At 42.5% G+C, this 13,236-nt stretch overlaps 1 pseudogene; it reads left to right on the top strand.

Moving 5' to 3' along the window:
* The first annotated feature begins 201 nt into the window (after nucleotides 1-201).
* LOC139831943 (uncharacterized) lies at nucleotides 202-3,145 on the top strand (annotated as a pseudogene).
* Nucleotides 3,146-13,236: the final 10,091 nt, after the last annotated feature.

Genomic DNA, 13,236 nt, shown 5'->3' with positions numbered 1-13,236 from the left:
AATATGCCACTCCAATTCATCTATACGTCGAAAAATGCCATTATAGTCATTTGGCCTCGTTTTTGGTAGAAAAACTGTGCACCGTATTTTCTCCCGGACGAAACTGCCCCTGGTTCCACACGTGAATAAACCAACACAGAAGGGTTCATCCGTTCGTATCTGCTCCACGAGAACCCTAGGCAGGGCTGCGCCGCTACTACAAAGCTTGATGATAGCAAAATGGCAACACAAGGATGGATTGCAGAGAAGCTTGCAGATTGGGTGAAGAAAAACCCAGGACAGGGAGCAAAAGCAGCCAGAACTAAGCTGGAGGGTGAGTTCAATTTCCAGCTGAAGTACTCCAAGGCTTGGGCAGGTATGAAGCTAGCTCTAGAACAAATGCATGGTAAATATGAGGAAAGTTTTCAGTTGTTGTTCAATTGGAAAGCAGAAATTGAGAAGAGGTGCCCTGGCAGTATAGTTGAAATTGAGAAGAGGTGCCCTGGCAGTATATGGTGAAGGAAAAAGACAAGTACTATTTCAATAGAGTCTTTGTAGCATTCAAACCATGCATAGATGGTTTCTTAGCTGGTTGTCGACCATACATTGGAGTAGATGCAACCGCGCTGAATGGCAAATATGTTGGACAGTTAGCATCAGCTAGTGCAGTAGACACAAAAATCCTTCTACCAGACACACAGACGTCTTCCTGCGACACCCCAAACGGAGCGCCCCTGACCCCCTCCTCCCGCACCCCTTCCAAACCCTAAACACACCCCGCTGCCGCCGCCGCCGGTTGCGCCTCCGGGCAAAGGCCACGGGGCGTGGCGGCGGCGGCGGCCTCTCCTTGTTGCCGCGCTGGGACGGCGACCAGGATCCCTCGACGCTCGCTGCGGCCGGTCGGATTTGGTGATGGGCGGCGGCGACGGCCGGACCTCTGCACGACGGCCAGAAGCGGCAGCCCCTTGCCTTCCGCCGGATCTTCACCGCAGCACGCCGGAGGGGCTGGTGGCGGGCAGCGGCCAGGCCATGATCTGCGCCACTTTCCCCCCGCCTCTCGGCCATGTGTGGAGGCGATCTCGGGTTTCTCTCGCGCCACGAGGTCGCCCGGGGCAGCAGCCTTGGGTACGACGGTGGAGGTGGCCATCTTCTTCGTCGGAGAGGGTCGGCCTGCGATTGGTGGTGGTGGATCCATCGATCTATCACCGCTTTCCGGCGGCATGATGGAGGAGCTTGGAAGCCGGCGTCGGTGTCGCCGGTGGTGGGTTGGAGTGGCCAACCCGGGATGGTCGCCGACGTGGGGGTCCGACCTGAATAAAGGCGGCGGTCCTAGGGCCTCTCTTGCGTGAAGAGGAGGACCTACCGGAGGCCTGGACTCGTGATCTGGCCGGAGTGTTGTTCCGGAAGGCTCCGCCGATGAATGTAACAGTGCTTTTGCCTGGAGTTTGTTGGATCGGAGGTATTCGGTCGTGCGCACCCATGTTTTTATTCCGACCGATTGGTTCTGGAGGGAGCGGCGCGAAGCTCTTTTTCTTTGATTGACATCAAGTGACTATGGATCCATGATGAAAGTCGGAAGAAGAGAATTTCATGAAGGCCAGAGGGGAGGACTAGCTAAGGGAGGTTCAAGTCTTTGCGATGTTGAGGGACTTGCTTGGTGTTTCAGGCTTCACAGCAGCGGTATGAAAGTGGGGGCGACAACACAGGTGAAGTGCAGAGTCCTACCTTTCAGGGTGAAAACCCAAGGTCTGGCCTTAATTGGTTGTGCCTGGCAATGTTCTTGGTGGAGGCATTTGTTTTGAGAGCGGGGACTAGTCTGCAATTCAGGTGTTGTCTTGGTGGTGGATCTATTGCTGTCGTTAGGCCCGAGATACTGTAGCGGGACTTTTATTTCTTAGTTTTCTTTTCTTGTTTTGGCTGTGTGCATCCGTAGTGCCATTAGGGTGGTGCGTTGTTGCAGAGGCTGGGTGTAATTGGTATCTTCTTGATATTAATATATTCCCTTTATCGAAAAAAAGCTAGTGCAGTAGATGGGCATAACTGGTTGTACTATGTAGCATATGCTATATTTGATTCAGAAACTAAGGATAACTGGGTATGGTTTATGCAGCAGCTGCGTAGGGCTATAGGATGTCCACACGGGCTAGTAATTTCCAGCGATGCCTGCAAAGGATTAGAAATTGCAGTTGGTGATGTATTTCCTGAGTGCGAATACAGGGAGTGTATGAGGCATTTATACCAAAATTTCATGAAAAAAATTCATGGTAAAGTATACACAGATCATCTATACCCAGCTGCTAGGGGATTCACAGAGCACAAGTTTAGGTGGCATATGCAGAAAATATTTGAGGCTGATCCAAAGGCTATTGAGTATCTTGAGACTCACCACAATAAGATTTGGTATAGGTGTGGCTTTGGTGTGGACAGTAAGGTTGATTATCTCACTAACAACATTTCTGAAAGTTTTAATAAGCAAATCAAAGATTTAAAAGGCCTCAATTTGTGTGAGCTACTAGACAGAATTAGAGAGCTAATAATGGTGAAGTTCAACGTGAGGAGGCATGTTGGTAGGCATTTGGCCGGTTTAGTCCTGCCTCAAGTTCTCAAAATGCTCAATGCACTTAGCAAAACAATTGGGCCACATAAAGTTGCATGGAATACTGAACATGAGGCAGAAATTACACTATATGATGTGAAACCATATGACCAGCGGCACACAGTTAATCTGCAGCAGGGAACATGCTCATGTCGGAAATTTCAAATTTCTGGAAAGCCTTGTATTCATGCATTAACATTCATTTGTTCAATGAGGGGCGCCAAGATCGAGAGCTTTGTTGATGATTATTACAGTGTGGCAAAGTTTAGGGCTGCTTATGCTGGGGCACTGCCGACCATGACTGATAAGACACAATGGGAGCAAGTCAATCTTGGCTTCCTAGTTAACCCACCTATACAAGAGAAAAGGCCAGCAGGGAGGCCTAGGGTTCAAAGAATTAGAGGTTTCCTTGAAGACCCGGGCAGGAAAGTGGTGAAATGCAAAAAATGTGGTCGTAAGGGCCACTTTCAGAAAACTTGCAACTTGCCTCCATAAATTATTGCTGAAGCAGCACAAGAGCACACTCCTGATGCTTCTATGGAAACTAATGTTGAAGCAGCACAACATCACACTCCAACTAAAAGGTACAATTCTACTTGCCTAACTTTGTTTATGTGTACTGGGTTAATGTTTCTAAACTTTTTCACCTTTGTGTCATGTAGAAAGAGAGATGCCAATGCAACCGAGGAGGTAAATGTAGAAGATGATGAACCTATAGCCAATTATAAAAGGTATCATACTAATGTTAATTCTTTTGTATGAACATAAAGTTCCTACTTCTCATACATGCTCTAAAAATATTTGCAGACAGAAGACGCCAACAAAGAAGAAGACGCCAACAAAGAAGAAGACGCCAACGAAGAAGAAGACGCCGGTGAAGAAGAAGATGCCGGTTAAGAAGAAGGCACCGGTCAAGAAGAAGAAGACGCCGGTTAAGAAGAAGACCCCGGTGAAGAAGAAGACACCGGTCAAGAAATCAACTGAACAAAAGGGAAACAACAAGCAAACTCAAGGTGCTGGAAAGAAACCTACAGGGAAGAACAAGAAGGTGATTGTTACACCATCTATTACTGATGCTGTACTCAATCCAACTTTAGGAACCAAGAGAAGTCTGCTTTGGTGGCTTGGGGGAGATTCTGATGCATCTGCTGCTCCACCTTCGATAGATATGCCATCTGATGCTCCACCTCCTTGTAATTTGTTGTGAACCTGTTTGTAATCTGGAGCATCGTATGTGTGTGTGTGATGTTTGAACTGGATCATGTGTTTGTGTGTGTCTGATGCTCAATTTGAGACCATTTGCACCTTTTGATTAAGTAATATGCAGTTTTAAAATCATTTTGTTTCATCTACTATAATGCAAAAAATTGTCACTTGTAATCTGCTGTAAATTGGTTGTATTTGCGACAAGGTCATGCCAAATTCTTCCACTTAATTCGGTTTGTAAATCTGGTACAAATAGGCTTGAATTTACTTGGTATATAATGCAACAGTACATGAAGCTTCGTTGCTGTAATTTTTTTGCTGAACCGCTGTGAGAAGAAGGGCTCTCAAAGCTAAGACGAACAGGGGCGGTTTCGTCCGGGAGAAAATACATTGACAGTTTTTCTACCAAAAACGAGCCAAATGACTATAATGGCATTTTTCAACGTATAGATGAATTGGAGTGGCATATTTTGAAGTTTGAGAATTGGAGTGGCATTTTCGAATAGGCATGACTTGGAGTGGCATATATCTAATTAACCCTTGATAAATAAATATGATTCATCCCCTCCGCGAAGACCAGAAAATAGTTATCGCTGATGGGGAAATAACATATCATTGCAGATTTGCTAAGCGCGTTATCTACAGCAGCTTTGATGTTATCTTTGTCAAGGCCACTAATGACATCACCTTTGATAAGTTCCCAGTGGCAGAATTCAGTGTATTGTGCGATTTTATATCTTTTTGCTTCCATATTCCCCTGTGAAAGATCAAAGTGAATTACACTATGATAACAGTTCAAAGTGGCAGAACCACTAACAAGTACTAGTAAAGAACAATTAGCTTGCTCTAATGCTCCATCGTGACAATAACATAGCTCTTTTCGCAAAAAAATGATGTGACACTTTCATTAAAAAGGTAAGAGAAGATTGCACTATCATGCTATGATATCATAACATAGGACATCAAACCTAGCAAATAAATCTAACTTTGATCTAATGAGCATGTAATTGGATGCTCCACTTTTGTGTTCAGAATCCTGTACATGATCAATCCACTATTGATATCAATACCGATTAAATGTATGTAAATTTATTTAAAAAGTATGATACTGTACATTGAATGAGTAATACACACTATGTTATTGTGTATTGGGGAGCAGCCTTAGTTCAATATATATACCTTGAGAAAATCAGCTCTTGTTCTAATCCTTTTATATTTCAGGGCACGCAGACAAGAATTTATGCGAAATTGAGCCTTCTTAAAGAATTTGGTGATGTAGCAAGAGAAGCTAAAAAAATCTTTACTAAATATAAGATGCTTGGCTCTTATACCAACTTTGCTAGTACCCTTGAAAAGATGGAAAAAGATAGACAAAAGTACAATAATAAAGTTAATTATGAGGGGGATATTAAAACATCAATACCTTGCAAGCTCTTAGGAATGTGCGAGGCACTAGAAAAGAATTTTGATTGGATTGTTCCTGAAAATTTGTTTGATGAGAGTAGCAAGCCTAAGAGTAATGAAAAAGGAGCCTCTGAAACTTACATAGATAAGATACAATGCATAGTTGAGAAAACTCCAAACCCCAATGTTGATGCTTCATCTCTTGATAATACTTGATACACACTTTTTGCGCCTAGCTGAAAGGCGTTAAAGAAAAGCGCTTATGGGAGACAACCCATAATTTTACTTCTGCACTTTTGTTTTATATTTGAGTCTTGGAAGTTATTACTACTGTAGCAACCTCTTCTTATCTTTATTTTATTGCATTATTGTGCCAAGTAAAGTCTTTGATAGTAAAGATGATACTAGATTTGGATTACTGCGCAGAAACAGATTTCTTGCTGTCACGAATTTGAGTAGTATTCTCTGTAGGTAACTCGGAAAAATCTGCCAATTTACGTGAGTGATCCTCAGATATGTACGCAACTTTCATTCAATTTGAGCATTTTCATCTGAGCAAGTTAAGTGCCCCAGAAAAATTCGTCTTTACAGACTGTTCTGTTTTGACAGATTCTGCCTTTTATTTCGCATTGCCTGTTTTGCTATGTTTGATGGATTTCTTTATTCCATTAACTTTCAGTAGCTTTGTGCAATGTCCAGAAGTGTTAAGAATGATTATGTCACCTCTGAACACGTGAATTTTTGATTATGCACTAACCCTCTAATGAGTTTGTTTTGAGTTTGGTGTGGAGGAAGTTTTCAAGGATCAAGAGAGGAGGATGATACAATATGATCAAGGAGAGTGAAAGCTCTAAGCTTGGGGATGCCCCCGTGGTTCATCCCTGCATATTTCAAGAATACTCAAGCATCTAAACTTGGGGATGCCCAAGGCATCCCCTTCTTCATCGACAACTTATCAGGTCACCTCTAGTAAAACTATATTTTTATTCCGTCACATCTTATGTGCTTTACTTGGAGCGTCTTTATGTTCTTGTTTTTGTTTTGTTTGAATAAAATTGGATCCTAGCATTTATTGTGTGGGAGAGAGACACGCTCCGCTGTTGCATATGAACACATATGTTCTTAGCTTTATTCTTAATGTTCATGGCGAAGGTTGAAACTGCTTCGTTAATTGTTATATGGTTGGAAACAGAAAATGCTACATGTGGTAGTTGGTATAATGTCTTGAATAATTTGATACTTGGCAATTGTTGTGCTCAAATAGATCATGTTTAAGCTCTTGCATCATGTACTTTGCACCTATTAGTGAAGAAATACCGTAGAGCTTGTTGACATTTGGTTTGCATGATTGGTCTCTCTAAAGTCTAGATATTTTCTGGTGAGGGTTTCAACAACAAGGAAGACAGTGTAGAGTCTTATAATGCTTGCAATATGTTCTTATGTAAGTTTTGCTGTACCGGTTCAAACTTGTGTTTGCTTCAAACCACCTTGCTAGCCTAAGCCTTGTATTGAGAGGGAATACTTCTCGTGCATCCAAAATCCTTGAGCCAAAAACTATGCCATTTGTGTCCACCATACCTACCTACAACATGGTATTTTCTGTCATTCCAAGTAAATACTTCATGTGCTACCTTTAAACAATTCAAAAGTTATTACCTCTTATTTGTGTCAATGTTTTATAGCTCATGAGGAAGTATGTGGTGTTTATCTTTCAATCTTGTTGGGCAACTTTCACCAATGGACTAGTGGCTTCATCCGCTTATCCAATAATTTTGCAAAAAGAGCTGGCGCGGGGTTCCCAGCCCCCAATTAATTAACTTTCATAATTTTACAAATAGACACTCCTCCATGGTATGTGATTGTTGGACGGCACCCGAGGATTCGGTTAGCCATGGCTTGAGAAAGCAAAGGTGGGGAGGAGTGTCATCTAAATAAAACTAAAATAAAAGACACTCCTTCATGGTATGAGATTGTTGGAAGGCACCCGAGGATTCGGTTAGCCATGGTTTGTGAAAGCAAGGTTGGAAGGAGTGTCACCCAAAAATAATTTTTTTTTCATGGGAGCCGCTCTTTGAAAGTCTGTCTGGCAAGGGGGTTAGAGTGCCCACTACCATTCGTTGACAACAACAAACACCTCTCAAAATTTTACTTTTATGCTCTCTTTATGATTTCAAAACTCGAAAAGCTCTAGCACATGATTTTATCCCTGCTTCCCTCTGCGAAGGGCCATTCTTCTACTTTTATGTTGAGTCAGTTTACCCACTTCTTTATGTCTTAGAAGCAAACACTTGTGTTAACTGTGCATTGATTCTTACATGTTTACCTATTGCACTTGTTATATTGCTTTATGATGACAACTATCCATGAGATAAACATGTTACAAGTTGAAAGCAACTGCTGAAACTTAAATCTTCCTTTGTGTTGCTTCAATGCCTTTACTTTGAATCTATTGCTTTATGAGTTAACTCTTATGCAAGACTTATTGATGCTTGTCTTGAAAGTACTATTCATGAAAAGTCTTTGCTATATGATTCAGTTTTTTAACCATTGTCTTTACCATTGCTTCGAATCACTTCATTGATTACATATGCTTACAATAGTATTGATCAAGATTATGATAGCATGTCACTTCAGAAATTATCTTTGTTATTGTTTACCTACTCGAGGACGAGTAGGAACTAAGCTTGGGGATGCTTGATACGTCTCAAACGTATCTATAATTTCTTATGTTCCATGCTACTTTATTGATGATACTCACATGTTTTATACGCACTTTATGTCATATTTATGCATTTTCCGGCACTAACCTATTAACAAGATGCCGAAGAGCCAGTTGCTGTTTTCTGCTGTTTTTGGTTTCAGAAATCCTACAAAGGAAATATTCTTGCAAATGGACGAAATCAACGCCCAGGGTCTTATTTTTCCACGAAGCTTCCAGAAGACCGAAGGAGATACGAAGTGGGGCCACGAGGTGGTGCCACACTAAGGCGGCGCGGCCAAGGAGGGGCCCGCGCCGCCCTGTTGTGTGGGCCCCTCGTGATGCCCCTAAACCTACCCTTCCGCCTATAAGAAGTCTTCGTCGCGAATACCCCAGTACCGAGAGCCACGATACGGAAAACCTTCCAGAGACGCCGCCGCCGCCAATCCCATCTCGGGGGATTCAGGAGATCGCCTCCGGCACCCTGCCGGAGAGGGGAATCATCTCCCGGAGGACTCTTCATCGCCATGATCGCCTCCGGAGTGATGTGTGAGTAGTTCACCCCTGGACTATGGGTCCATAGCAGTAGCTAGATGGTTGTCTTCTCCTCATGTGCTATCATTGTTAGATCTTGTAAGCTGCCTATCATGATCAAGATCATCTATTTGTAATGCTACATGTTGCGTTTGTTGGGATCCGATGAATATGGAATACTATGTTATGTTGATTATCAATCTATCATATATGTGTTGTTTATGATCTTGCATTCTCTCCGTTGCTAGTAGAGGTTCTGGCCAAGTTGATACTTGTAACTCCAAGAGGGAGTATTTATGCTCGATAGTGGGTTCATGCCTCCATTTAATCTGGGACAGTGACAAAAAGTTCTAAGGTTGTGGATGTGCTGTTGCCACTAGGGATAAAACATCAATGCTTTGTCTAAGGATATTTGTGTTGATTACATTACGCTCCATACTTAATGCAATTGTCTGTTGTTTGCAACTTAATACTGGAAGGGGTGCGGATGCTAACCCGAAGGTGGACTTTTTAGGCATAGATGCATGATGGATAGCGGTCTATGTACTTGTCGTAATGCCCAATTGAATTTCACACTACTCATCATAATATGTATGTGCATTGGCATGCCCTCTTTATTTGTCAATTGCCCAACTGTAATTTGTTCACCCAACATGCTATTTCTTATTGGAGAGACACCACTAGTGAACTGTGGACCCCGGTCCATTCTTTTACATCGATTACAATATACTGCAATACTTGTTCTTACTGTTCTTCGCAAACATCATCTTCCAAACTATACATCTAATCCTTTGTTACAGCAAGCCGGTGAGATTGACAACCTCACTGTTACGTTGGGGCAAAGTACTTTGATTGTGTTGTGCAGGTTCCACGTTGGCGCCGGAATCCCTGGTGTTGCGCCGCACTACACTCCGCCACCATCAACCTTCACGTGCTTCTTGACTCCTACTGGTTCGATAACCTTGGTTTCTTACTGAGGGAAAACTTGCTGTTGTACGCATCACACCTTCCTCTTGGGGTTCCCAACGGACGCGTGCTGTACGCGTATCATTGCGTCATAAAATCAAAAAAAAACAGAAAATTGAAAAGAAGCAAAAAGAGCTACATAGCTGCGTGTTCTACAAAAAGAAAATCCTAAAAGAAAAGTGAAGTGCTAGAAGAATCAAGTGAAGGCCTCAGTTTACTTTACTGCATCCGTAGTTGAGCAATCTTGTGCCTGTCTCGTTGAGCTTTGCTAGCGTCTCTCTAGAGCATTGCAACCTTTCCTACATATAGTTGCATTGCCACATTTATCGCCTTGTGTGAGTATTATTGGTTGTCTACGGTCAGCGCTAGAGCTTGTTATTGGTGCAAATAGGTAGCCTACCAGTGCCCCACATATATCCTACTTTGTCGTGTGATTTGTTCTTATACCCTTGATATTCGCTTCGCTACATCCGTGCACTAGTTGTTACTACAAGTGGTAAGCAACACTAATTTACTTTGGAACGGTAAGATCTCCTTTTCTTATCAGTTTTTGAGTGAGTCGTGAGAGTACCACCATATCTTTATGATTTAGTGCACTAACATACTAATCATGTCTGCTAGTGATCACAAAATTGTTAACCAGGAACATAAGGATGCTGCAGATACCATCACATGGAGGGAGTATGAAGCCCTTCGTAATGAGATGCGACGTGAATTCCACACTCCAATTGATGAGCTTAAGGGAACAGTCCAAGGGATTTCCCAGAAGCTGGATACTACATGTGAGACCGTCACTACTATGCAAGATCAAATGACGGATATTCAACGCACTCTTCGAACTTTGACAATGTCGGTTGAGAATCTTACAAATCAACAGCGACAACAAAATGAAGATGCTGATGAAGCCCCTGGTCGTGGTGATCGCCCTCGAGGTTGGGCTCCACTTGGACGCAATGGTCGTGGACATGACGAGGAAGATGGATTGGGTAAGCCCAAGTTTTCAATACCCAAGTTTGAAGGAGGAGTTGATGTTGAAGAATACCTCACTTGGGAGCTGAAGATTGAGAAGTTGTGGGGTTTACATCCACATTACACTGAAGATGGGAAGATAAAGCTTGCTTCTTCTGAATTTGATGGTTATGCTTTGCGTTGGTGGGATCGATATGTGAGTGCTTGCGAAGAAGATGGTGAACAACCTATAGTCACATGGCGTGCTATGAAGGCGGCAATGACTGAGCGTTTTGTGCCCACAAACTATTTGCGCAATATATTTGATAAGTTGACCCTGTTGAGACAAGGTGTGAAGACTGTTGATGAATACTACATGGAGATGGAGATGCTCATGCAGCGTGGCCGTGTCAAAGAATCCCTTGAGATGAAAATGACTCGTTTTCTCAATGGTTTGAAGTATGATATCAAAGGCATTGTTCGTCATTACAGTTACACCACTATGAATGAGTTGCTACATCATGCAAGAGAAGCTGAATCACAGTTGGCTGACGAAGCAAAGATGAAAGGTCGAGCTTCAGGAGCTGGGCGCTTCACGCCCCGCGCGCCCCCATCTATGGCGTCGGCGCCATCGACGCGCTCCGCCCCTTACTCTACCCCGTCTAGCAAGCCGGTCTCCAATGTGTCTAACGCAAAGAAGTCTGAATCTGCTGCAAGTACGAGTGGCTCTACTATGTCTACTGCGCGTAATCGTGATATGGCTTGTCATACATGTGGTGGCAAAGGTCACTTCAAGTGAGATTGTCCTAACCGTAAAGTTATGATTATCAATGAGGACAATGAGTATGAGACTAGAGAAGATGTTGATCCTGATGCTCCAGAAGATGATGACTATGACACTGATGGTGAAGATGCATATCCGTCTGATGCTCGCACCATTGTTGTGTCGCAGCGTGCTCTTAATATGTTGCCTAGTGCATCTACTCAGCGCTGCAATTTGTTCCAAACAAAGGCTTTAGTTAGTCCTGACAAGGCTTTCAAGGTCATTATTGATGGCGGGAGTTGCCGCAATTTAGCAAGCAAGGAGTTGTGTACCAAGCTGAAGTTGAAGTATCTACCGCACCCGCATCCATACTATATTCAGTGGTTGAGCGACAATGGTGAGATGAAGGTAAACCACATGGTGCGTGTTGAATTTGCTATTGGACCGTATAAGGATTGCATTGATTTTGATGTGGTTCCTATGACGGTGTGTCACTTATTATTGGGTCAGCCTTGGCTCTATGACCGTTCTGTGCAACACAATGGCCGTGCCAATACGTATCACTTGGAGTTCAAGGGCAAGAAAATCAACTTACAGCCTACACCACAGCAAATTGTCAATGAATCTCGTCAGAAAGTTGAAGTAAACTTTTAGGATGCTTCTTTAGATAGGCGAGAGAATTGTAATGTCGTGAGTGATATAACGAAAAGTGAGAGAGTGAATTCCTTAGTTTCATTAGCCACGAAAGAAGACATGAGAGAATTTAGTGAGGGTCCTTCGGCCATGCCTCTTGTGCTCTTGTATAGGGGTACGGTTTTGGTTTCTAACGACATGACCCCTCTTCCTTTTGGTGTTTCTAATGTTTTGCAGGAATTTGGCGACGTGTTTCTGGATGAGGTACCCGCAGGACTTCCACCATTGCGAGGTATTGAGCATCAAATCGATTTGATTTCCGGAGCTTCGCTACCCAATCGGGCAACATATAGAAAGAACCCTGAAGAAACGAAGGAGATACAGAAGCAAGTACAAGCGCTACTCGACAAAGGTTATATCTGCATAAGCCTTAGTCCTTGTGTTGTTCCTGTTATTCTAGTTCCTAAGAAAGATGGTACATGGCGTATGTGCGTAGATTTTAGAGCGATAAACAACATTACTATTCGATATCGTCATCCTATTCCCCGTTTAGAGGATATGCTAGATGAATTGAGTGGTGCTGCTGTTTTCTCTAAAATTAATTTGCGTAGTGGTTATCATCAAATTAGGATGAAAGAAGGGGATGGGCGGAAAACAGCCTTTAAAAAAATTTGGTTTATATGAGTGGTTAGTAATGCCTTTTGGTTTGACTAATGCACCTAGCACTTTCATGAGACTGATGAACCATGTTTTGCGTGAATTTATTGGGAAGTTTGTGGTTGTGTATTTTGATGATATATTAATCTACAGCCGCAATGAATCTGATCATACTATACATATTCGACATATTTTGCAAGTGTTGCGTGATAATAAACTCTATGGTAATCTTGAGAAGTGCACATTTTGCAAAGATAAGGTCATATTTCCGGGTTATGTTGTCTCTAAGCATGGAGTAGAAGTAGATGTGTCTAAAATTGAAGCTATTCAAAATTGGCATACTCCCATGAATGTGAGTCAAGTAAGAAGTTTCCATGGTCTAGCTGGGTTTTATAGAAGATTTGTGCCCAACTTTAGTACTATTGCTGCACCTTTGAATGACTTGACTAAATGGGTATTGTTTTTGAGTGGGGCGCAGCCCAAGATCATGCTTTTGATGAACTTAAGAGATTGTTAACTTCTGCACCGTTACTTGCACTTCCTGATTTCAATAAGCAATTTGAGATTAAATGTGATGCTAGTGGTATTGAAATTGGTGGTGTGTTGATGCAAGAGGGTCGCCCAATTGCATATTTTTCTGAGAAACTGTCTGGTGCTAAGTTAAACTATCCTATATATGATAAAGAATTGTATGCTTTAATTAGAGTTCTTGAGGTTTGGCAACATTACTTGTGGCCAAAAGAATTTATCATACATTCTTGTCATGAAGCTTTAAAATACCTAAAAGCTCAGTCTACTTTGCATAAGCGTCTTGCTAAGTGGGTTGAGTTCATTGAGTCTTTTCCATACATT

This window comes from Lolium perenne, chromosome 6, assembly GCF_019359855.2.
Source record: "Lolium perenne isolate Kyuss_39 chromosome 6, Kyuss_2.0, whole genome shotgun sequence".
Taxonomy (NCBI): domain Eukaryota; kingdom Viridiplantae; phylum Streptophyta; class Magnoliopsida; order Poales; family Poaceae; genus Lolium; species Lolium perenne.
Note: the sequence above shows the minus strand (reverse complement) of the source record. Positions and strands in the feature narration are given on the sequence as shown.